This window comes from Thalassophryne amazonica, chromosome 16 (assembly GCF_902500255.1).
Source record: "Thalassophryne amazonica chromosome 16, fThaAma1.1, whole genome shotgun sequence".
In the NCBI taxonomy this organism is placed as follows: domain Eukaryota; kingdom Metazoa; phylum Chordata; class Actinopteri; order Batrachoidiformes; family Batrachoididae; genus Thalassophryne; species Thalassophryne amazonica.
Genome location: NC_047118.1, coordinates 63271043 through 63295464, shown reverse-complemented (window position 1 = coordinate 63295464; position 24422 = coordinate 63271043). Strand labels below are relative to the sequence as shown.

The 24422-nt window shown below is 41.0% G+C and overlaps 1 long non-coding RNA gene across 1 annotated transcript; it reads right to left on the bottom strand.

Moving 5' to 3' along the window:
• Positions 1-2639: 2639 nt before the first annotated feature.
• Positions 2640-23344, bottom strand: LOC117528515. The gene is made up of 3 exons (XR_004565793.1): positions 23335-23344; positions 12370-12381; positions 2640-2777 (listed from the first exon to the last, which is right to left on the bottom strand). It is a non-coding gene; the product is annotated as an uncharacterized LOC117528515 (long non-coding RNA).
• Between the last annotated feature and the right edge of the window lie 1078 nt (positions 23345-24422).

Genomic DNA, 24422 nt, shown 5'->3' with positions numbered 1-24422 from the left:
TTCTCAGACAAAGGAATTCCGACGAGGGGCTGGACGACTCCTCCCACAAGGAGTGCTCACAGGCGAATGACATCACCGACAGATGTGGAAATACTCACACATGCGCACGAGGGTTCAAGCATGTCTGACGTAAAAACATATGAATGAAATCCATATAGTTTTTGAAAAAAATAAAAAGGACCTATACTTTATTGACAGCCCTCGTATAATTCTATGGTGCCACCTAGTGGCTGACAACATAAACAGTTGCACAGATTTGAAGAAAATTGTTTCAAGCAACATTTGTCAGACAAGACAGATGGATCAGTCAGACCAAAATGGATTTGTAAAAAAGTATTTCAAATCTCACATCAAACCAGAGGCTTGAACACATTTGGAAAAAGCAGATTTCATTTCACTTAAATGTGTTTTCCAACAAATCTGGTAGCCAAATGTGAATACTTATCGAAATAGAATCTGATCCCATATTGTCTGAACAGGCAAAAGTCACATAAAAGAGGAAAGAGCAGATTTCACTCGACTTTTGCCTGTTCAGACTATATGGGATCAGATTCAAATCCAATTTGACTGAAATTAAATGATCAATTACCTTTTCATAAATACCAGCAAATCAAATCAACTTATTAAGGACAAACTTACCACTTTCTTTGTCAGATACATTTTACTTAATGATGAGAGATTTTTAAGATTTACTGAAGGATGAGAACCAAACGTCTGATGTTGCTCTGCTCACTGCTGAGGTGAGAATAAAACTGTGAACTGTGCACCTAAAGACACTCACAGTAAGCTTTGTGACACAGGAGAATTCCTTTAGTCTTTGTGACGTCATCAGCTTAGTTCGTCAGTCCAGAAGGATCAACACAACAATAATAATGGTGTTCTTTCTTAGTCTTTGTGACGTCACCACGTGATTAAGTCAGTTCAGATGGATGATCAACACAATAAAAATGAATATGTTCAGTAATTTAGCACAAATTTGAAAATAAACAGATTGGACTTTGGTGTATCTGAGTATCACGAGACTTTCATATTTTATTAATTTCAATCACTTCACTCTGGTATATAATGCTATGGTGCCACCTAGTGGCAGACAACATAAACAGTTGCACAGATTTGAAGAAAATTGTTTCAAGCAACATTTGTCAGACAAGACAGATGGAGCAGTCAGACCAAAACGGATTTGTAGAAAAGTGTTTCAAATTTGACATCAAACCAGAGGCTTGAACACATCTGGAAAAAGCAGATTTCATTTCACTAAAATGTGTTTTCCAACAAATCTGGTTGCCAAATGTGAATACTTATCGAAATGAATCTGATCCCATATCGTCTCAACAGGCAAAAGCTGCATAAAAGAGAGGAAAGAGCTTTTGCCTGTTCAGACTATATGGGATCAGATTCAAATCCGATTTGACTGAAATTAAATGATCAATTACCTTTTCATAAATACCAGCAAATCAAATCAACTTAAGGACAAACTTACCACTTTCTTTGTCAGATACATTTTACTTAATAATGAGAGATTTTTAAGATTCACTGAAGGATGAGAACCAAACGTCTGATGTTGCTCTGCTCACTGCTGAGGTGAGAATAAAACTGTGAACTGTGCACCTAAAGACACTCACAGTAAGCTTTGTGACACAGGAGAATTCCTTTAGTCTTTGTGACGTCATCAGCTTAGCTGTCAGTCCAGAAGGATGAACACAACAATATTAATGGTGTTCTTTCTTAGTCTTTGTGACGTCATCACATTAGTAAGTCAGTTCAGATGGATGATCTACACAAAAAAATGAATATGTTCAGTAATTTAGCACAAATTTGAAAATAAACAGATTGGACTTTGGTGTATCTGAGTATCACGAGACTTTCATATTTTATTAATTTCAAGCACTTCACTCTGGTATATAATGCTATGGTGCCACCTAGTGGCAGACAACATAAACAGTTGCACAGATTTGAAGAAAACTGTTTCAAGCAACATTTGTCAGACAAGACAGATGGATCAGTCAGACCAAAACGGATTTGTAGAAAAGTGTTTCAAATTTGACATCAAACCAGAGGCTTGAACACATCTGGAAAAAGCAGATTTCATTTCACTTAAATGTGTTTTCCAACAAATCTGGTTGCCAAATGTGAATACTTATCGAAATGAATCTGATCCCATATCATCTGAACAGGCAAAAGCTGCATAAAAGAGAGGAAAGAGCAGATTTCACTCGACTTTTTCCTGTTCAGACTATATGGGATCAGATTCAAATCCAATTTGACTGAAATTAAATGATCAGTTACCTTTTCATAAATACCAGCAAATCAAATCAACTTATTAAGGACAAACTTACCACTTTCTTTGTCAGATACATTTTACTTAATAATGAGAGACTTTTAAGATTCACTGAAGGATGAGAAACGTCTGATGTACATTCAGGTATTCTTACAGACGGTGAAAAATTACATTTGTTTTTATTCCACATAAGCAAACAAACAACTTAATTATTTATTCCCCTTTTACCTGTGCCCACTACTGCCCCCAGGTGTCCACAACTAAAAACTGTTGGAAATAAACCAAAATAATAAAGACCTGCTGTTATGTAAAGCAATTAACTAAAAAAATAACTAGCAAAAGTGTCATTTTTATTAATTAGAGCAATACAATTTCAGCGTAGAAGGGCGATTTTTGTCTTGGGTTAGATGTGCGAATGGCGCCGTTGCTTACAAACAAAAAGATCGATTCGATGGTCAAAATGACCAGGATTTTTGTCAGACACCGGTGGCAACCCTAACTGTGCCCACCACTGTGCATTATTGACATACACACTTTATTAGGCACATCTTGCTAATTCCGGTTTGGACCATCTTTTGCCTTCAGAACTGTCTTCTTCGTGGCATTGATTCAACAAGGTTTTGGAAACATTCCTCAGAGATGTTGACAGCATCGTGCAGTCGCCCATTCAACCAGTCTGCACGTTCTACTCTGACGTCATCAAGGCATTTTTGTCCACACAACTGCTGCTCACCGGATACCTTCTCTTTTTCAGGTCGTTCTCTGTAAACCCCAGAGATGGCTGCGCATGAAAATCCCAGTAGATCAGCAGTTTCTGAAATATTCAGCCCAGCCCATCTGGCACCAACAACCATGCCACTTTCAAAGTCACTTAAATCCCTTTTCTCCCCCATTGTGATGCTCTGTTTGAACTTGAGCAAGTCATCTTCACCACATCTAGATGCCTAAATACATTGAGTTGGTGCTATGTGATTGGCTGATTAACAGTTTGTGTGAACAAGCAGTTGAACAGGTGTACCTAATAAAGTGGCCAATAAATGTATAGAATTAAAATACCACGATAAAAGAGCCTCGCCCCGCTTTGTGATTATCACAAAATATAGTTTTACAACAATAAGCATTTCATTGCATTTCAATAAGCATTTCAAAGCATTTGTAGCGAATCTGACTTCAATTGACACCAAATAACATACTTTAATGTTTTCTCAACCAAAACCTGAGGTTTCAACTGAGAGAAGACTGTTGTTTCACCTTTGGACCTGAAATTCCTGGTCTCCAACCACAGATATCTCATGGAAAACTCCCTCCAGCTGCGCTGTCCAGGGTCTCTAATTTACAGCTCCTCAAAGTGGTCTTTGAAACCTGTTTATTGGTGAAATTCCAGCCAGTGTGAATTATAATTGCTTCACGTCAAGCCAGAGAAACTGCGCCTCCAGCCACTCAGAATGCGTCCAGCTCTCCAGGCTCGCTCTACCGTCTCGCCGTCTGGCCTCGGTGACTCGGCAGCGGCGGCTCAGTGCCTCCTCTGTCTGCTTGTCCACCAAGAATTTGCCAACCAATGCCGAGTTTGTGTCCTGGGGCCAGCGTTCTCTGTGCAGAGAAGCGCAGGTTTGGCTTCAAAATTCATCACTAAATTCAAATCAGGATTATTTACTTTATTCCTTAAGCTTTATTTCACTGCTTTCTTTCAACGTCTTATGAGTACCAAATATGTCCATAATAAACTTATTTAGTCATTGTCATATACGCAAAATGCCAGTAAACTATTCATTTTTCTTGTATTTGTAAATGGAAGTAAGTCCCTTCGGCTGCTCCCTTCTTTGCACTCGGGGTCGTCACAGCAAATCCAAGGTGGATCTGCATGTTGAATTGGCACAGGTTTTACGCTGGATGCCCTTCCTGACGCAACTCCACATTTATGTGCAGGGGTGGGATTTGAACCCGGAACCTTCTGCACTGAAACCAAGCACATTAACCACTTGGCCAACACCCCTTTCTTGTATTTGTAAATAAAATGTAAATATTCCTGCTGTAGTTTATTGTGTTCAGGTGGAAACAGTGTTGGCCAATCATACCGTAGAAGTTATGACGTTCACATGTTAGACTGATTAATTAATAGTGTTTAAATTAAAGTTCCTATGGCTTTAAAACATGGGTGGTGCTGCGGGGTAATTAACCATCATTCTAATTAAATATTGCTTTAGTAATGTGGCGTGACTCAACCTGGGTTCCTACAAGGAGGACCTTTCAATAGTAAAGATTAATAAATCATATATATATATATATATATATATATATATATATATATATATATATATATATATATATATATATATATATATATATATATATATATATATATATATATAATCTTATAATTATCTATAATTAATTATAATTATAATTAATCTCAAATAATTATAATTAATCTCAAATAACGTGATAAGTATCACGTTATAACGTGATAACGTTATACTTATCACGTTATTTCGTCGTATGAAATTATCGTTATTTCATGATGCGGTATTTTCACGTTATAACGAGAAATTATCACGTTATATAACAAGAAATTATGCCCCACGTCGCCGTAATTATGAGATCAAGCTATTGTTTTTATTTATTTATTTCTGTGTGTGTGTGTGTGTGTGTGTGTGTGTGTGCGCGCGCTTCCGTACTTCCAGTCCAAGCGTGAGAATGCCCGAGTCATATCGAAAATAGGTCAATTTGTAACCTCCGACACTGCACTGTGATCCACACCACGGCGCGCACAAAGTGTGGATTTCCCACTAAACTGTTGCTGGATGAATGAAACTCCTGCAGGCACAGCTCGGGCACACAGACTGGCATGTGCCCGGGTGGGAGTGAGCCCCGCTGTGTCCCTCAGTGGTCGGTGGGTCTGTGTGAGTGAAAGCTGGAAGTCGCCCCGTGCTCCTCCCTGGACATTCATCCGGGAGCACTTCAGGGGGAAAATCCACACTTTGTGTTTGATTATAGTGTGTTATCATCGGCTGAGCTCAGCTCATGTCTGTGCTGAGGGACTGGAAGTACGGAAGTATATACATAAAACTATTTAGACACCTGATCTTTTCTCATAATTATGAGATCAGGATCTCTTAATTACGAGAAAAGATCTCGTAATTATGAGACATTTTCTCATAATTATGAGATCCTGATGTCGTAATTATGAGATCTTTTCTCGTAATTACGAGAAAAGATCTCATAATTACAAGATCTTTTCTTGTAATTACGAGATCAGTGGTCAATTTTTTTTTTATCCAGTGAATGCAATACGCCGTAAAAGCCAGTATTTTAATTAAAACAATTTTACAAACAAATTCATTTCTTAATCAAACTAAAATAACACTTTAATTAAAAGCACAAATTATTTAGGTTTAGCATCACTAACAATTTAAAAGTTTTGCTTTTCAAACACCACTAATTAAAGGAAACACTCCTTTTCCTTTTAAGATTTTGAACATTTCTTTTGAAGCAAATCTGAGAATCGCCCACTGAGAATCAAATTCTCCATACGCACCTGTAACAGGTTTTCTGTAAATAATTGTCTATTTTGTGTTCATCTGTTAATCTGATTTCATCAGGAAATTGAAAATGCCGTTGTTTTCCGTGGTGAAGTCACGTGCACCCAGTGGCTCTGAAACATCTCGTCACACTAATTCAGACAATTCAATCACACAGGTTTTACTCAACCTAACTGCAGAGTTATTACCTGGATATGCCAATGACTTTCAATCTACTACGCAGAGGAATGTGAGCACAGAAACGTCTGACCTCTACAGTCAAGCTCTGAACACACCCCAAAAGGGAAACAACTTAATTTAAATGCTAGGAAATTTAGCCTTAACTGCTTATACCAAACTGAAGCATGTTGAATCTCTGTTATCACAGTCTGTTTCTCAATTCCAGGAACAGAAGGAGGAGAACCAGCATTTGAAACAGAGACTAGGTGAGAAGGAAAAATCTTTGATCCTTGCTGAACAACACGTCAAAGACAAAAATCTAACCGTCACCGCACTCAGTGATTAAATTCATGCTCTGGAAGAAACTACCGGTGAAGGTGATGAGACAATCACTGACTTACATGACAAACTCAAGCAGGCACATTGCGAAATCACAATCATGAAAAATGACACTAAAACATGCAGACAAGTTCTAGCTCTTGAAAAATCAAAGAACCATGAACTTCACAAACAACTGATTGACACAGACTTTTGTCTGACTGAAACTCGCCAACAGCTGGAGCTCACGAGCGAAGAAGCATTCTCTGTAAGACGAGACTTAGAAAATTTTCGCATGAACCACTTCAGACAGCTGCATGACCTTGACCAAAAACACCCGGAGAGCAAAAAACACCAGTTCCTCTCCACAGGTACACATAGAGGATTGTTTCCACCTCCCTTCATGGAAACAGACTCTTGTCATTCGGAAAACTTTACATGTATCTCAAGACTCTTGAAAACTCACCTTGCAATCCTCCTCCACACACTCAGCCTCTTTCAGTTCTCACTGATCGAGAACTTGATATGATCGTACGACACATGATATGCTTTGAGGCAAGTCCTGATGGCTCCCTGGATACCGGTGCTTACTTGAACAACATCAGATATTCTCTCAGAAGATTTCCTCAAGCTACCAATGATGACTTTATCTATCTTGTCAGATGAACTTCTAGCCAAAAGGATAGCAAGTTCATTGAACGCCAACTTGAAGTGGTAAAGCAAGACATTTAAAAGCTTTGTAGGGAACTGGAGAAAGAATTTTCTGACCACACAGCTCAGACAGGCTTGGCAGCAGCCCTGGAAGTCAAACAGGGGAGGAGAGTCACCTCACCTGTAATACAACCATCTGCTGCATGCATATTTTGGTACACGCAACGAGCCAGGCATGGATGACGATCTCAGCTTCAAAACCCTTTTTGTTGAAAATCTTCACCTTGCCACCAGTTACCATCTTGGAATCCTTGGGGACCCCAAGGAAGCCAACATTCGATATTTGTGTGATCTTGTTTTAAAAAGCTTCACAAAGCAGCAGCAAAGAGACTCTAAAACCACCAAACATCATTCAGTTTTGAGTGTTAACACTCGACTGCCAGCCCTTGAGCTTGAAGGCACCCACTGTGGTCCACCAAAGCTCAACACAGGCTCTACACTAAGCCGAGAGCAGGCTCTGCTCTCCTATCCGAGAGCAGAAATGTACTCGGAACACCCAAAGCATTCGAAGTGGACCGTGCCCACAATGACTGTGGTCCCCCCAAAACAGGCTGGAGGTCAGGAACACACAAGGAGGCAGGCAGGACAATGGAATGCAGGTACAGAGCTGGAATGAAGCCACAAGGCACAACAAACTGGTGAAGTGCTAACACACCCAGTGTGCCTATATAACCCCTGGTGATAATCAGCAAATCAGGAACAGGTGTGCATGGAAAGCACCAGAACAAGGGCATGGCCACAGAGAGGGAAACACCCATCACCAAGAACCAAGAGAAGTAGAGACAGACAGACCCAAGCAAAAAAACCCAGCAAGCAAATAAACAAACAAAAAATGAACTAAGAAAAATAACAAACAGATCAGAGAAAAGAAATAAAAACAGGTAACTAAGCAAACTCAAACCCTGAAGGGTACCAAGGCTGAGATAGCTGATTGCAGTAGACAGGTTCAGGTACAGAAGCTGCTGACAGCCCTGGTGGTAAGGCACTGGTGCTGCCTGTGGCCGTGATGGAACAAACCTGAGGATCAATTCTAGACAGTAATTGTCCCATCTGGGCGCTCACTTATGCCATAAATGAGTCTTGGCGTTTAGCGAGATCGCTAAACCCGGAAGAGAAAGCAGTGAGCTGGTCTTCTTGCTGTGCGAGCTGCCTACTATGGTGGCATACTGCCAGCTGGAATGGGTCAGAGTCAGCTGTGTCCATCATTGGCCAGTTTGTTCTATCAGGCTGGATGGCCAGAAATTGCTGGACACAAATGCATGGTTCAAACTAACAGCTCTGGTTAATAAAAGGCTTTACTGGTGAGGATTGAAGAGGTTGGTACATGAGCAGGAAGTCAGAGAAAAGCAGCAATACAAAAATCATCTGGCAAAAAGGCGTCGTCATTGCAACAGTTCTATTTGCCTCCTCCCAGGTTCATCGGCAGCGGAGAATAAGGCTGAGCGCTGATTGTACAGAAGAGGTGGACACTGTGGGAGGAAAAAGAGAAGGTTGATGACCAAAGACAACATGAAAGGGAGTGTATCCAGTGGAAACGGACAATAGGTGGTTATGAGCAAGTTCAATCCATGAGAGCTGTGATAACCATGGGGCTGGGTGTTGTGAGGCGAGTATGCGGAGTCATTCTTTTTCCTGATAAAGTCTTTCAGATTCTCCATTGGCCTGTGGATCATAGCCCGATGTGAGAATGGCAGTGACCCCAAGGATACGGCAGAACTCCTTCCAGAAATACTACACAAACTGGGGACCACGGTCGGACACAATATCCTGAGGAAAACCATGGATCTTAAATGCATGAGATAACATAACCTCAGCGGTTTATTTAGCTGAGGGCAGTTTTGGCAAGGGAATAAAATGAGCCATTTTAGAGAACCTATCAACAACAGTAAGTACAGCAGTATTTGCTCTTAGAGGGCAGCAGACGAATGTCAAAATCAACAGTAATATGAGACCATGGGCGAGTGGGCACAGGCAACGGCAGTAAGTGATCTGCAGGAGGACAGTTAGAGGATTTGTGCGGAGAAGAGACTGTCCTAAACCCACCTGATCGCATCCCCCTGAGAGCAGCTGGAACAAAAAGTTTGTTGGTAGGACAACCTGGGGGAACGGGAGTATCACTTACAGCGGACCGGACTTTGGATTTGATTTCCCAGGTTAATGCCGAGATGAAACACGACACTGATAGGACAGTACCCGGATCGGACATAGTGTCTACTGGATCGCCCTGGCGAGATAACGCATCCAATTTCCCATTCTTAGAGCCCGTTCTTGCTTATCTCTAAGAGAGAACGAAAGACGACTGAAGAAGACTGCGCACCTTGCCTGACAAGAGTTGAGGTGTGTAGCAGTTCACAGATATTCCAAGTTTTTGTAGTCAATGAAAACTAAAAACGGCACCTGTGCCCCCTCCAACCAGTGGCGCCACTCCTCCAAGGCCATTTTCATCATCAACAGTTCGCGGTCCCTATGCTGCGGTCAACTTTTTCAAGAGATAGGCGCACAGATGCAACCTATTATCAGAGGAGTTTCGCTGTGAGAGGACTGCACCCACACCAACATCAGAAGCATCAACCTCCACCATGAACTGTCAAGCGGGGTCAGCTAGGAGCAAAGGGGTGGTCCTCTGCTTGGTCCATTCTACTGACACAATTTATCTGCCTCTGTGGAATGATATTTTCTAAAAGCAGACTGCAGTGGCTCAAAAGATTATTCTTAGTAAGGTGGCTCACGAGCAGCTGTGAATGTTGGGGAAAGTGAGGAACACGGACCCACAACAGGGGGCGCAAATGAACGGACAATGAAGAAAGTCAAATAACAAGGTTTTACTGTTGTGAACACGCACAACAAACACAACAGATCACAATTGTGAAATAAACCAATTCCAACGGTGTCGTGTGGGCAAGCCGCCAAGTCCCGAACTCCCAGGTGGCCACTGCCTCCGCTCGTCCTATCCGGTACTGCTGGCGAGGAACAGAAACAGTCAGATGTGGGTGCGGCTGCACCCAGCAACACGTAGGGTGGAAACACCACCTCCACCTCTCGTCAGGAAAATACTGATAAGTGCAGGAATGTGAGTACTTATCCAAAACAAGTCCAACACAGTCTCCAGCTGTAGTATTCACTATCTGTACACAAGCAACAAAGGATTACTGTCCAGAAGACAACACAATTGGCTGAGTACGTTACCTTCCTAGTAGAACGATATCTCAGCAATGAGATGGAGATGCCGTCCAGCTGATATACCCCTCAGCTGATGGATGTCAGCTGTTTCAGTTGATAAGTGACGGCTGTCACCTGGGCTGCTCCTGTGAGGCGGCAGCGCCCTCTGGTGCCTGGAGCCCGCACTCCAGGCGGGGCGCCCTCTGGTGGTGGTGGGCCAGCAGTACCTCCTCTTCAGCGGCCCACACAACAGTGAAACCACCTTTTCCAGAATTTTACAGCAAAATGATAGATTTGATATTAGCCTATAGTTTTTCAATACACTATTTAAGTAATGGTTTAATCACTGCAGATTTGAAACATTTAGGAACAGATCCAGAAGTTAATGAGAGATTAATCATTTCCAGCACAGTCAGCCCAAGAATGGGCCACAGGTCCTTAACAGTTTTGTTTGCATAGGATCAAATAAGCAAGTTGTGCTTTTTGTAGATGTTATGAGTTTAGATGCATTGCCGCAGTGATAATAAGGTTGTTGTTCCACTAAACACAGCAGAGAAACTGTAAACCTAATGAGTGAGTGATCAGAGACCACCGATGCAAGAGGCATGATGTCAATATTCGTGACAGCAATACCACATGCGAGAACCAAATCCATGGTATTTCTCCTAATGTGCATCGAGTCCTGAATGCATTGTTGAAATTCTAATGCATCCACAATTTTCAGAAATGATTTGCAGAGGGCATCAGAAGGCTTATTTATATGAATGTTAAAGTCACCCATAATCAGAATGTTATCTGCACTAGGTGACAAGTTAGAGATGAATGCACCAAATTCAGCTAAGAATTCAGAGTATGGGCCAGGGAGCCTATATACAGTGACAAAGTAATACGGCTGATTTTTATTCTTCTGACCTTTGCAATACATAGCATCATGGGCAGAGAGGAGAATCAGATGTTCAAACCAGATATATTTGTGACCCCAACAGCTAATAAGCAAAACCTAGATTCATAAATAAGAGCAACACCCCCACCTTGCTTCACATCACAAGGGATGTGACTAAATGTATATGCTGGTGGGCAGGCCTCATTTAAGCGGAGGACAGCTGTAGGATTAAGCCAGGTTTCACATAACCAAATCATATCTAAGTGATGATCCATAATTAGATAATTAATCAACAGTGATTTTGAGGACAGTGATCTTATGTTAATGAGACCCAAACTAAGGACCTCAGTGTGGTTTACAGTTGGACTGTTTGGATGTAGGGGTGGCTCCAGAGTAGCATATATAAGATGTCTGGAAGTAGGTTTGGTTTAGGTTTGATACATTCCATGCGGGTTGTAGGTAGCAGACACGAAATACTGATGTAAGAAATCTCACCAATGCATGCCTTTTTTTTTCCATAATATTTTTATTGGCATTTTGGCACCATGAAATACAGCATTTTACATTCACATAACATATATAACAAAACATCAGATTACTGTATTTATAACATAGAGGTATAAAACAATCAAACAAGCAAACAAACAAAAAAATGCTTCTCCTTTTTAAAGAAATGGTAATCTGCACAACTTGAAGTATGCAAATGCACTGCATAAAAATGTTAAAAAAAAAAGAAAAAAAAATCCAGGTCAGAGATTTTACGTTTTGGGAACCGCATTGTCCGCTCTAATCATTCATTTGGTCATCAGTTAAATCTAAATCCTTAACATAATTAATAAAAGGCATCCATATGTTCTCAAAAGTCAGTGGTTTACCCTTTAATATGTAAGTTACTCTTTCCAGTGGAAGGTTTGATAAGATCTGCCTCATCCATTGGACGGTACTTGGTCTATTATTGTTTTTCCATAACACTGCAACACATTTTTTAGCATATAGGAAGCTCAGGTTTATGAATGCTCTGTCATTCTTACTGTAATTCTGTGTTTCAGGATAAATGCCCAACAGAAAAAATTTTGGATCAAGTACTATTTGTTTTGAAATTGTCTTCTCAGTTATAATTCTTACTTCTTCCCAAAACATTTTTATTTTCCTACATTCCCAAATACAGTGTAAAAGTGTGCCTCTAGCTTCCATACATTTTGTACAAATATCCAGTATATTTTTGTTATATCGGTTTAAATCTACTGGAGTTACATAAGTGTGCATTATCCATTTGTACTGTACTAGTTTAAGGCGTGCATTTATAGATATAGTATGAGCACCAGCACATGATACTTTCCAATCTTCATCTGAAATCCTTAGTTGCAAATCCTCTTTCCAAGCATTCAACTTATACTTAGAGTTTTCTGGCGAGTTAGACAGCAGTAAGTTGTAAAATTCTGATATGATACCTCTTCTCAAGCTGTCCTTTATCATCATTTCTTCAAGAGGTGTATGTATGGGTCTACTAAGAGAACTATTTTGGTTTACTCTAACAAATTTCTAAACTGGAGGTACTTGAAGAAATGTTTTTTATTGATATTATATTTAATCCTCAGCTCATCAAAAGACATCATAATATCTGAGTTTGTCAAATATAAATCTTGAATCATTTTAAGTCCCTTAGAACTGTTGTGTGGGCCGCCAGGAGAGGAGGTACTGCTGGCCCACCACCAGAGGGCGCCCTGCCTGAAGTGCGGGCTTCAGGCACGAGAGGGCGCTGCCGCCACGGACACAACCGGGAGTGACAGCTGTCACGCATCAACTCATGACAGCTGTCACCCATCATTTCATCACTCCATAAAAGCCGGATGTCATCTCCACCTCGTTGCCGAGATATCATCTACCTGTGAAGGTAATTCTCTGCTAAACTGAAAACATTGACTAACAGTCTGAACTTCTTTGCAGCCGTTTTCCTGTAAGTGTTTCCTTATCTGTGGGATTGGCGTTTGGTGTGATCAGCGACGGCTTCGCTTCACACCCCAACCAGATAAGTGGTTGACAGGAGCTGCACGAGTGTGTGATTAGAGGTGGAGGTGACTTTCCACCTTCTGACTGTTTTTGTTACTGGGTGTGTGCACACACCCACATCTCACTGTTTGTGCTCTTCGCCAGCAGTACCAGATCCGACAGCCGGGGACGGTGATCACCTGGGAATTCGGGACTTGGCGGCTCCAGTATTCACCATGTTCTGTGGCGGTGGGAATCGTGTGGTCCCGGCTCTTCTCAGGACAGACGTCTTCTATCCTCGAGCCTGCCCACACGTCACCTTGGTGTATTGACTGCTATCAGATTCTGTGATTGTCTGTATAATCGTTGTGCACATTCACAACATTAAATTGTTACCTTTTGGCTCATCTATTGACCGTTCATTTGCGCCCCCTGTTGTGGGTCCGTGTCACTACACTTTCCTCAACAAGAATTCCATAATTTAAATGTTGCATCTGCTCTTCCTGGAACAAAAAACTGATTGCCCCATACTAGACTATATTGTGATAGTGAGCATGGTTCTTTCAAGTATTTTTTCACATCACACCATATTTTTATCATGTGTTTTACAATTGGATTTTTAGTTTGTTTCTGTAATTTTTTTTTACGGTGTCTGAGTATATGCATAAGGGAAGAGGCAATTTTAAACCGTGAGATTCCATTTCAATCCAATGAGGGAGATCATTTTTTGAGAAATAGAACATGGCTGATCTCAGCTGCACGGCCCAGTAGTACCACATGAAATTTAGACACTTTAACCCCTCCCCAATCAAATGGTAAATAAAGTAAAGACAGCTGAAGCCTTGACCTCCTATTGTTCCAAATAAAATTCACAAACATTTTTTTTATTTTTGAGAAAAAGTCTATGAGGCGGCAGAGGGACATTTTGGAATAAATAAAGGAATTTTGGTATTCATTTTTAAAATATTAATTCTACCAACTATAGGTAGTGACATTCATCTATCAATTGACTCATTAGTTTCTTTTAGTAAAGGTTCATAGTTAGCATTAACAACAAGTTCTAACCTAGGCAAAATCTGTACTCAGATATTTGAACTGTTCTACAACATTAAACTGAGTTACCTCAGAGGTTGGGCTCCTTCTTTCATTTGCATTGAGCAGTAATATAAAGGATTTGGTGTTATTCACTTTGTATCCTGAAATGTCTCCATATATTTTTAGAAGCTGTAACAGGGCCGGAATTGTCCAATTTAAATTTGTCCATTTTTGTGACCTCTGAGTGTTTCTCTGATTTTGCAGCTCTGATTTTTACAACCAGAGCTGTCTATTCCAGCCGTGCATTTGTGTCCAGCAATTCCTGACCATCCAGCCTGATAGAACAAACTGGTCACCGATGGACACACTTGGCTCTGACCCATTCCAGCTGGTGGTACGCCACCACAGTAAGCAGCTCGCTTAGCTACAAGACCACCTCACCGCTCTCGCGCTTGCTAAACGCCAGGACACGTTTATGGCGTCAGTGAGCGCCCAGATGGTTCAATTACCGTTAAGACTTGATCATCAGGTTTCTACTGTTATGGCCACTGGCAGCACCAGTGCACCTCCACCGGGGCTGTCAGCAGCCACACCGGCTTCTGTAACAGAACCTGTCTACTGCAATCAGCTTTCACCATCTGAACGCTTCTCAGGCAAGTCCAGTGATGTCAGAGTCAGACCATTTATTACTCAGTGTGAGTTACATTTTGAGCTCATGTCATGTAAGTTCCAATCCAACAGGATGAAGATAGCTTATATGATCACTCACCTGACTGGTCATGCTGCAGCGTGGGCAAAAGCTGAATAGGGTCGTCAATTAGCCACCTGTGCCTCACTTTCGGCATTCACCGCTGCTCTTCAATTGGTGTTTCAACACACATCTCCGGTGCGTGAAGCTGCACATACGCTGATGACATTGAAGCAGGGCGGCCTCAGAGTCACTGACTATGCCATCGACTTCCACATTCTGGTCGGTCCGGATGGCGGACCAACTGGTGTCTTCAGGATCGTACTCGTCGGAGGACATGCAGATGGGACAACATTTAGTTGCTTCCGCTGCTGTGTGAGCACGATGTGGTATCACACCTCTCATGTGGTCACACTGTGTTCATGCGCATGCACACGAGCGTGCAAGAAACCCTCCCTGCCAGATCGCATGGCATCCGTACATGGCTGTCTGGCCATCTGTCCCTCCCGACAGCGGCTGAAATTTTGGGGAGAAAACTGGCTATAAAAGCAATGATGTAATCCTTTGATTTATAATAAATTTCCTCTGTCACAACTTTTTGGGAATGTGTTGCAGGCCTTAAATACAACAAAGGATGAATATTAAAAGAAATTAAGTTGAGCATACAAAAACATTAACTATCTTGAGTTCATGCTGTCTGTAATAAAAACAGAAGTTAAAGTAAATGGAAGAGTCACTGCTGGTGTTCTTTGTTTTATTTTTAATTTGCATTTTCCATGTGGTCATTGGATTCAAATTACTGATTGTTTTCCCTGCTGAGATTATGCGATTACCATGTGACATACAGAGGTCTGAAACTATTTTCATTCTTTTTGTAATTTTTTTTCTGAATTCACACTTCTGAGCAATGAATATGAAAATAAATCCTACATTTGACAAAGTTCAATGGGTAACAGCCTGCAGAAAAAAAAAAATTTTTGTTTTAATTTTTTATGTTTTTGTTAAAATTCTACAGCACTTGAAAATGCTTTAAAGTTATTCTTAGTATTAATAGGCACATTGTTGAATCACGATTTTTTTCTGCTTTGATTGTGAAAAAAAGGGGATTCAAGAAAAAATTCTTGAACCTGCCAGTTGATCTTTAAGTGTAACATTTAGATTGGGTCATCTGTGACCTGACATTTGCTCATTGTTCTCTCTGATTTCTCTGTAGTCGGAGGTGTGGACTTAAAGGGGACTGGACGAGCCCTCATTCCTGACATGGTAATGGAGCTACAAACGGAGACCTCTGCTGGCATAGCCCCACCCACAGATCCTGAGACAGAGAGCATGCCCCTGTGAGGAATTTAAAAAAAAACTTTCACTCAGCTGGTCCATAGAACAGATGTTGGAACTTCACCCAAAAACATTGGACTGGATTTTTTTATAAACCCTTGCTGGATGTTTGCGCTTGGATTGCAGATGCTCTCCAAGCACAGCTAATGGAGCGAAAAACTTCACTTCGGTAATTTTACGGTAATGGAGTTGTACTTCGTGCAAACCTTTATTGGTCAGCTAAAATATGGCCAGACTTTGCGCTCAGCGTAATTCTGTTATCATGAAGTTGCTCGGCTGTGACACTAAGAATGTTTTGCAGATTTCACTGTGAGTTCTGCCTGCAGAAACCAGTTCTCAGAGCAGAGACAGCGAGGGACCACTGTATTTTCACGTCATTCCGAATCAGCAAGAGTGCAATATTAAAAATTATGATTGTATTTTACGTTATTGTATTGTAGTGGTGTGAAACTTTGCTTGGGTTTCCATCTTAACTTTATTTTCATTTGAAAATGCATGTGACCAGTGGCAGTTATTCAGTAGGGGGCGCTGAAGAAAATCTACATAAACATAGTAAAACTTGTCATTATATTATATAAAAAAAATGAAAATAAGCATTTACTTTTACCATAAAATGATAGCTTGTCAGCACCTGTCATCATATTATAAAACAGGCTTCACAATGTATGGATTAATAACTACGATGTTTTGAATATGTCATTTATTAACTGGGGGGCACCGGTCTAACAGCAGTCAACACCAAGCCTTGAACTTTTGTCCAGCATGTGACCTGATGCTTCTCTCTGATTAGTCACCTCAATTTTGCCTTTGGGGTGGACACAACTGAGACCCGGCAGTTGGTTGCCAGTTGGTGGCGGTAATGCACCGTCTTGGTTTACAAACTGCCAATAAGCCAGTGTCCACCAGTGGATCTGCAGAAAACTTGGTTATTTCATTACAAAATACACAGTTCTCAAGGTGTTCACTGGAAGAGAAAAAGAGGATAAAGTGGACCTGACTGAGCTCTGTAACTAGGTTTAAGGATATGATTCCTTCTTTGTTATGTTCTTTAATGCCATATACCAACACAGTGCAGAGTAGCTAACTAAACTCTGTGAGTGAGATAGATTATCTCGTCAGTAGCTTTACATCCACATTGAGCACAACTTTGGGTGCTGTAGCTCCTCTGAAAAAGAGAGCCTTAAATCAGAAGTGCCTGACTCCATGGTATAACCCACAAACTCGCAGCTTAAAGCAGATAACCCGTAAGCTGGAGAGGAAATGGCATCTCACTAATTTAGAAGATCTTCATTTAGCCTGGAAAAAAGTCTGTTGCTCTATAAAAAAAAAAAACCCTCCGTAAAGCTAGGACAGCTTACTATTCATCACTAATTGAAGAAAATAAGAACAACCCCAGGTTTCTTTTCAGCACTGTAGCCAGGCTGACAAAGAGTCAGAGCTCTATTGAGCCAAGTGTTCCTTTAACTTTAACTAGTAATGACTTCATGACTTTCTTTGCAAATAAAATTTTAACTATTAGAGAAAAAATTATTCATAACCATTCCAAAGACATATCTTTATGTTCGGCTGCTTTCAGTAATGCTGGTTAGACTCTTTCTCTCCGATTGTTTTGTCTGTTATTTTCATTAGTCACTTCCTCTAAACCATCAACATGTCTATTAGACCCCATTCCTACCAGGCTGCTCAAGGAAGCCCTACCGTTAATTAATGCTTCAATCTTAAATATGATCAATCTATCTTTATTAGTTGGCTATGTACCACAGGCTTTTAAGGTGGCAGTAATTAAACCATTACTTAAAAAGCCATCACTTGACCCAGCTATCTTAGCTAATTATAGGCCAATCTCCAACCTTCCTTTTCTCTCAAAAATTCTTGAAAGGGTAGTTGTAAAACAGCTAACTGATCATCTGCAGAGGAATGGTCTATTTGAAGAGTTTCAGTCAGAATTCAGAATTCATCATAGTACAGAAACAGCATTAGTGAAGGTTACAAATGATCTTCTTATGGCCTCAGACAGTGGACTCATCTCTGTGCTCATCCTGTTAGACCTCAGTGCAGCTTTTGATACTGTTGACCATAAAATTTTATTACAGAGATTAGAGCATGCCATAGGTATTAAAGGCACTGCGCTGCGGTGGTTTGAATCATATTTATCTAATAGATTACAATTTGTTCATGTAAATGAGGAGTCTTCTTCACGGACTAAGGTTAATTATGGAGTTTCACAAGGTTCTGTGCTAGGACCGATTTTATTCACCTTATACATGCTTCCCTTAGGCAGTATTATTAGAAAGCATTGCTTAAATTTTCATTGTTACACAGATGATACCCAGCTTTATCTATTCATGAAGCCAGAGGACACACACCAATTAGTTAAACTGCAGGAATGTCTTTCAGACATAAAGACATGGATGACCTCTAATTTCCTGCTTTTAAATTCAGATAAAACTGAAGTTATTGTACTTGTCCCCACAAATCTTAGAAACATGGTGTCTAACCAGATCCTTACTCTGGATGGCATTACCCTGACCTCCAGTAATACTGTGAGAAATCTTGGAGTCATTTTTGATCAGGATATGTCCTTCAACGCGTATATTAAGCAAATATGTAGTCTCACAGGTTTTTTTTAGCTCACTATTACTAACCCTACTCCTTTCCCCAACCCTAACCTTAACCATAACCACCCGACCCCCCACTTCACTTTTAATTTCATGCAGTCATCATGGAATATATTAGAATTAATTTGTGCTGCAGTTATGAAAATGTGGCGCTTTTCGTGACAATATCACAAACAAATAGCTTAATGTATATTTCGTGCTGCTGAATCACGACATGCCGTGAGATATGGTAGTACACCTGAGAGCACGAAATAACACCAAACTGACAAAATTAAAGTGGGCATCACTGGAATAAAAAAAAAAAAAGCCAAATGTGCTGACTGTTCTAAAAAAAAAAAAGAATTATGAAAATATTGATGTATTGTATTTTTGGTACAATATACCCTGAGAAATTAATTAATAAATATGGGGAAATTAGCTTGATTTTATCTGCTGCTGATAAACGCTGATGTTTGCCTCTGTGAAAAGTCGACTTTGGTGATAACGTGTGAGGCATCAAATTCTCAGAGACATTACTGAAATGAACAGGAAAAGTGGAATTTTTTGCAGCTTGAAATCTGTTCTTTGTGGACATTGAATACGTCAAAGTGGTGAACAGGTGTGTTTTGGCAGGTTCCATCATAAACAGTCTTGCACAGGTGTGCCTTAGACTGTCCACAATAAAAGGCCACTCTGAAAGGTGCAGTTTTCAATCAATCAATCAATTTTTTTATATAGCGCCAAATCACAACAAACAGTTGCCCCAAGGCGCTTTATATTGTAAGGCAAGGCCATACAATAATTATGTAAAACCCCAACGGTCAAAACGACCCCCTGTGAGCAAGCACTTGGCTACAGTGGGAAGGAAAAAACTCCCTTTTAACAGGAAGAAACCTCCAGCAGAACCAGGCTCAGGGAGGGGCAGTCTTCTGCTGGGACTGGTTGGGGCTGAGGGAGAGAACCAGGAAAAAGACATGCTGTGGAGGGGAGCAGAGATCGATCACTAATGATTAAATGCAGAGTGGTGCATACAGAGCAAAAAGAGAAAGAAACAGTGCATCATGGGAACCCCCCAGCAGTCTACGTCTATAGCAGCATAACTAAGAGATGGTTCAGGGTCACCTGATCCAGCCCTAACTATAAGCTTTAGCAAAAAGGAAAGTTTTAAGCCTAATCTTAAAAGTAGAGAGGGTGTCTGTCTCCCTGATCTGAATGGGAGCTGGTTCCACAGGAGAGGAGCCTGAAAGCTGAAGGCTCTGCCTCCCATTCTACTCTTACAAACCCTAGGAACTACAAGTAGCCTGCAGTCTGAGAGCAAAGCGCTCTATTGGGGTGATATGGTACTACGAGGTCCCTAAGATAAGATGGGACCTGATTATTCAAAACCTTATAAGTAAGAAGAAGAATTTAAATTCTATTCTAGAATTAACAGGAAGCCAATGAAGAGAGGCCAATATGGGTGAGATATGTTCTCTCCTTCTAGTCCCCGTCAGTACTCTAGCTGCAGCATTTTGAATTAACTGAAGGCTTTTTAGGGAACTTTTAGGACAACCTGATAATAATGAATTACAATAGTCCAGCCTAGAGGAAATAAATGCATGAATTAGTTTTTCAGCATCACTCTGAGACAAGACCTTTCTGATTTTAGAGATATTGCGTAAATGCAAAAAAGCAGTCATACATATTTGTTTAATATGCGCTTTGAATGACATATCCTGATCAAAAATGACTCCAAGATTTCTCACAGTATTACTAGAGGTCAGGGTAATGCCATCCAGAGTAAGGATCTGGTTAGACACCATGTTTCTAAGATTTGTGGGGCCAAGTACAATAACTTCAGTTTTATCTGAGTTTAAAGCAGGAAATTAGAGGTCATCCATGTCTTTATGTCTGTAAGACAATCCTGCAGTTTAGCTAATTGGTGTGTGTCCTCTGGCTTCATGGATAGATAAAGCTGGGTATCATCTGCGTAACAATGAAAATTTAAGCAATACCGTCTAATAATACTGCCTAAGGGAAGCATGTATAAAGTGAATAAATTGGTCCTAGCACAGAACCTTGTAGAACTCCATAATTAACTTTAGTCTGTGAAGAAGATTCCCCATTTACATGAACAAATTGTAATCTATTAGACAAATATGATTCAAACCACCGCAGCGCAGTGCCTTTAATACCTATGGCATGCTCTAATCTCTGTAATAAAATTTTATGGTCAACAGTATCAAAAGCAGCACTGAGGTCTAACAGAACAAGCACAGAGATGAGTCCACTGTCCGAGGCCATAAGAAGATCATTTGTAACCTTCACTAATGCTGTTTCTGTACTATGATGAATTCTAAAACCTGACTGAAACTCTTCAAATAGACCATTCCTCTGCAGATGATCAGTTAGCTGTTTTACAACTACCCTTTCAAGAATTTTGAGAGAAAAGGAAGGTTGGAGATTGGCCTATAATTAGCTAAGATAGCTGGGTCAAGTGATGGCTTTTTAAGTAATGGTTTAATTACTGCCACCTTAAAAGCCCTGTGGGTACATAGCCAACTAACAAAGATAGATTGATCATATTAAGATCGAAGCATTAAATAATGGTAGGGCTTCCTTGAGCAGCCTGGTAGGAATGGGGTCTAATAAACATGTTGATGGTTTGGATGAAGTAACTAATGAAAATAACTCAGACAGAACAATCTGAGAGAAAGAGTCTAACCAAATACCGGCATCACTGAAAGCAGCCAAAGATAACGATACGTCTTTGGGATGGTTATGAGTAATTTTTTCTCTAATAGTTAAAATTTTGTTAGCAAAGAAAGTCATGAAGTCATTACTAGTTAAAGTTAATGGATACTCAGCTCAATAGCGCTGACTCTTTGTCATCCTGGCTACAGTGCTGAAAAGAAACCTGGGGTCGTTCTTATTTTCTTCAATTAGTGATGAGTAGAAAGATGTCCTAGCTTTACGGAGGGCTTTTTTTATAGAGCAACAGACTCTTTTTCCAGGCTAAGTGAAGATCTTCTAAATTAGTGAGATGCCATTCCTCTCCAACTTACGGGTTATCTGCTTTAAGCTACGAGTTTGTGAGTTATACCACGGAGTCAGGCACTTCTGATTTAAAGCTCTCTTTTTTAGAGGAGCTACAGCATCCAAAGTTGTCTTCAATGAGGATGTAAAACTATTGACGAGATACTCTATCTCACTTACAGAGTTTAGGTAGCTACTCTGCACTGTGTTGGTATATGGCATTAGAGAACATAAAGAAGGAATCATATCCTTAAACCTAGTTACAGCGCTTTCTGAAAGACTTCTAGTGTAATGAAACTTATTCCCCACTGCTGGTAGTCCATCAGAGTAAATGTAAATGTTATTAAGAATGATCAGACAGAAGGGAGTTTTCAGGGAATACTGTTAAGTCTCTATTTCCATACCATAAGTCAGAACAAGAGCTAAGATATGATTAAAGTGGTGGGTGGACTCATTTACTTTTTGAGCAAAGCCAATAGAGTCTAATAATAGATTAAATGCAGTGTTGAGGCTGTCATTCTCAGCATCTGTGTGGATGTTAAAATCGCCCACTATAATTATCTTATCTGAGCTAAGCACTAAGTCAGACAAAAGGTCTGAAAATTCACAGAGAAACTCACAGTAACGACCAGGTGGACGATAGATATAACAAATAAAACTGGTTTTTGGGACTTCCAATTTGGATGGACAAGACTAATAGTCAAGCTTTCAAATGAATTAAAGCTCTGTCTGGGTTTTTGATTAATTAATAAGCTGGAATGGAAGATTGCTGCTAATCCTCCGCCCCGGCCCGTGCTACGAGCATTCTGACAGTTAGTGTGACTCGGGGTGTTGATCATTAAACTAACATATTCATCCTGCTGTAACCAGGTTTCTGTAAGGCAGAATAAATCAATATGTTGATCAATTATTATATCATTTACCAACAGGGACTTAGAAGAGAGAGACCTATGTTTAATAGACCACATTTAACTGTTTAGGTCTGTGGTGCAGTTGAAGGTGCTATATTATTTTTTCTTTTTAATTTTTATGCTTAAATAGATTTTGCTGGTTGTTGGTGGTCTGGGAGCAGGCACCGTCCTCTACGGGGATGGGGGTAATGAGGGATGGCAGGGGGAGAGAAGCTGCAGAGAGGTGTGTAAGACTACAACTCTGCTTCCTGGTCCAACCCTGGATAGTCATGGTTTGGAGGATTTAAGAAAATTGGCCAGATTTCTAGAGAATGAGAGCTGCTCCATCCAAAGTGGGATGGATGCCGTCTCTCCTAACAAGACCAGGTTGTCCCCAGAAGCTTTGCCAATTGTCTATGAAGCCCACCTCATTTTTTGGACACCACTCAGACAGCCAGCAATTCAAGGAGAACATGCGGCTAAACATGTCACTCCCGGTCCGATTGGGGAGGGCCCAGAGAAAACTACAGAGTCCGACATTGTTTTTGCAAAGTTACACACCGATTAGTGTTAATTTTAGTGACCTCCGATTGGCGTAACCGGGTGTCATTACTGCCGACGTGAATTACAATCTTACCAAATTTACGCTTAGCCTTAGCCAGCAGTTTCAAATTTCCTTCAATGTCGCCTGCTCTGGCCCCCGGAAGACGATTGACTATGGTTGCTGGTGTCGCTAACTTCACATTTCGCAAAACAGAGTCGCCAATAACCAGAGTTTGATCCTCGGCGGGTGTGTCGTCGAGTGGGGAAAAACGGTTAGAGATGTGAACGGGTTGGCGGTGTACACGGGGCTTCTGTTTAGGCTACGCTTCCTCCTCACAGTCACCCAGTCGGCCTGCTTTCCGGCTGCTCGGGATCTGCCAGGGGGTACTAACGGCGGCTAAAGCTACCTTTGGTCCGCACCGACTACAGGGGCCTGACTAGGCTGTAGAATTTTCCACGGTGCGGAGCCGAGTCTCCAATTCGCCCAGCTGGCCTCCAAAGCTACGAATAAGCTACACTTATTACAAGTACCGTTACTGCTAAAGAGGCCGAGGAATAACTAAACATTCACACCCAGAGCAGAAAAGTGTGGGAGAGACAGGAGAAGCCGCCATGCTAACATCGCTAAGAGCTGTAGCTACGCTAAGCTAGCGGATTCCTAAAACACGCAAAGTGAATAATGTGTAAATAATTTAGAGGTGATTCAGCAGAAGGAGTGATTTAGTTAAGGCACGTAAAGATTACACTGGGAAACAAATCGTAATCTAGATAACTAGATCAATCTAACTGCGCAGATTAAACAGCTAACAGATACAGAAAAACACCGCTGTGCTCCGGAACAGGAGTGTACAATACCGCAGGTGAGAGCCAACCACCAGTATAGGCAAGCAGTTTTGTTTTATTGGGGGGGATACCAGTCATATCTGGTGTGACCACCATTTGCCTCATGCAGTGCACACATCTCCTTCGCATAGAGTTGATGAGGTTGTCATTGTGGCCTGTGGAATGTTGGTCCACTCCTCTTCAATGGCTGTGCGAAGTTGCTGGATATTGGCAGGAAGTGGTACACGCTGTCGTATACCCGGTCCAGAGCATCCCAACATGCTCAATGGGTGACAGTCCGGTGAGTATGCCGGCCATGCAGAACTGGGACATTTTCAGCTTCCAAGAATTGTGTACAGATCCTTGCAACATGGGGCCGTGCATTATCCTGCTGCACAGGTGATATTCTTGGATTTATGGCACAACAATGGGCCTCAGGATCTCGTCACGGTATCTCTGTG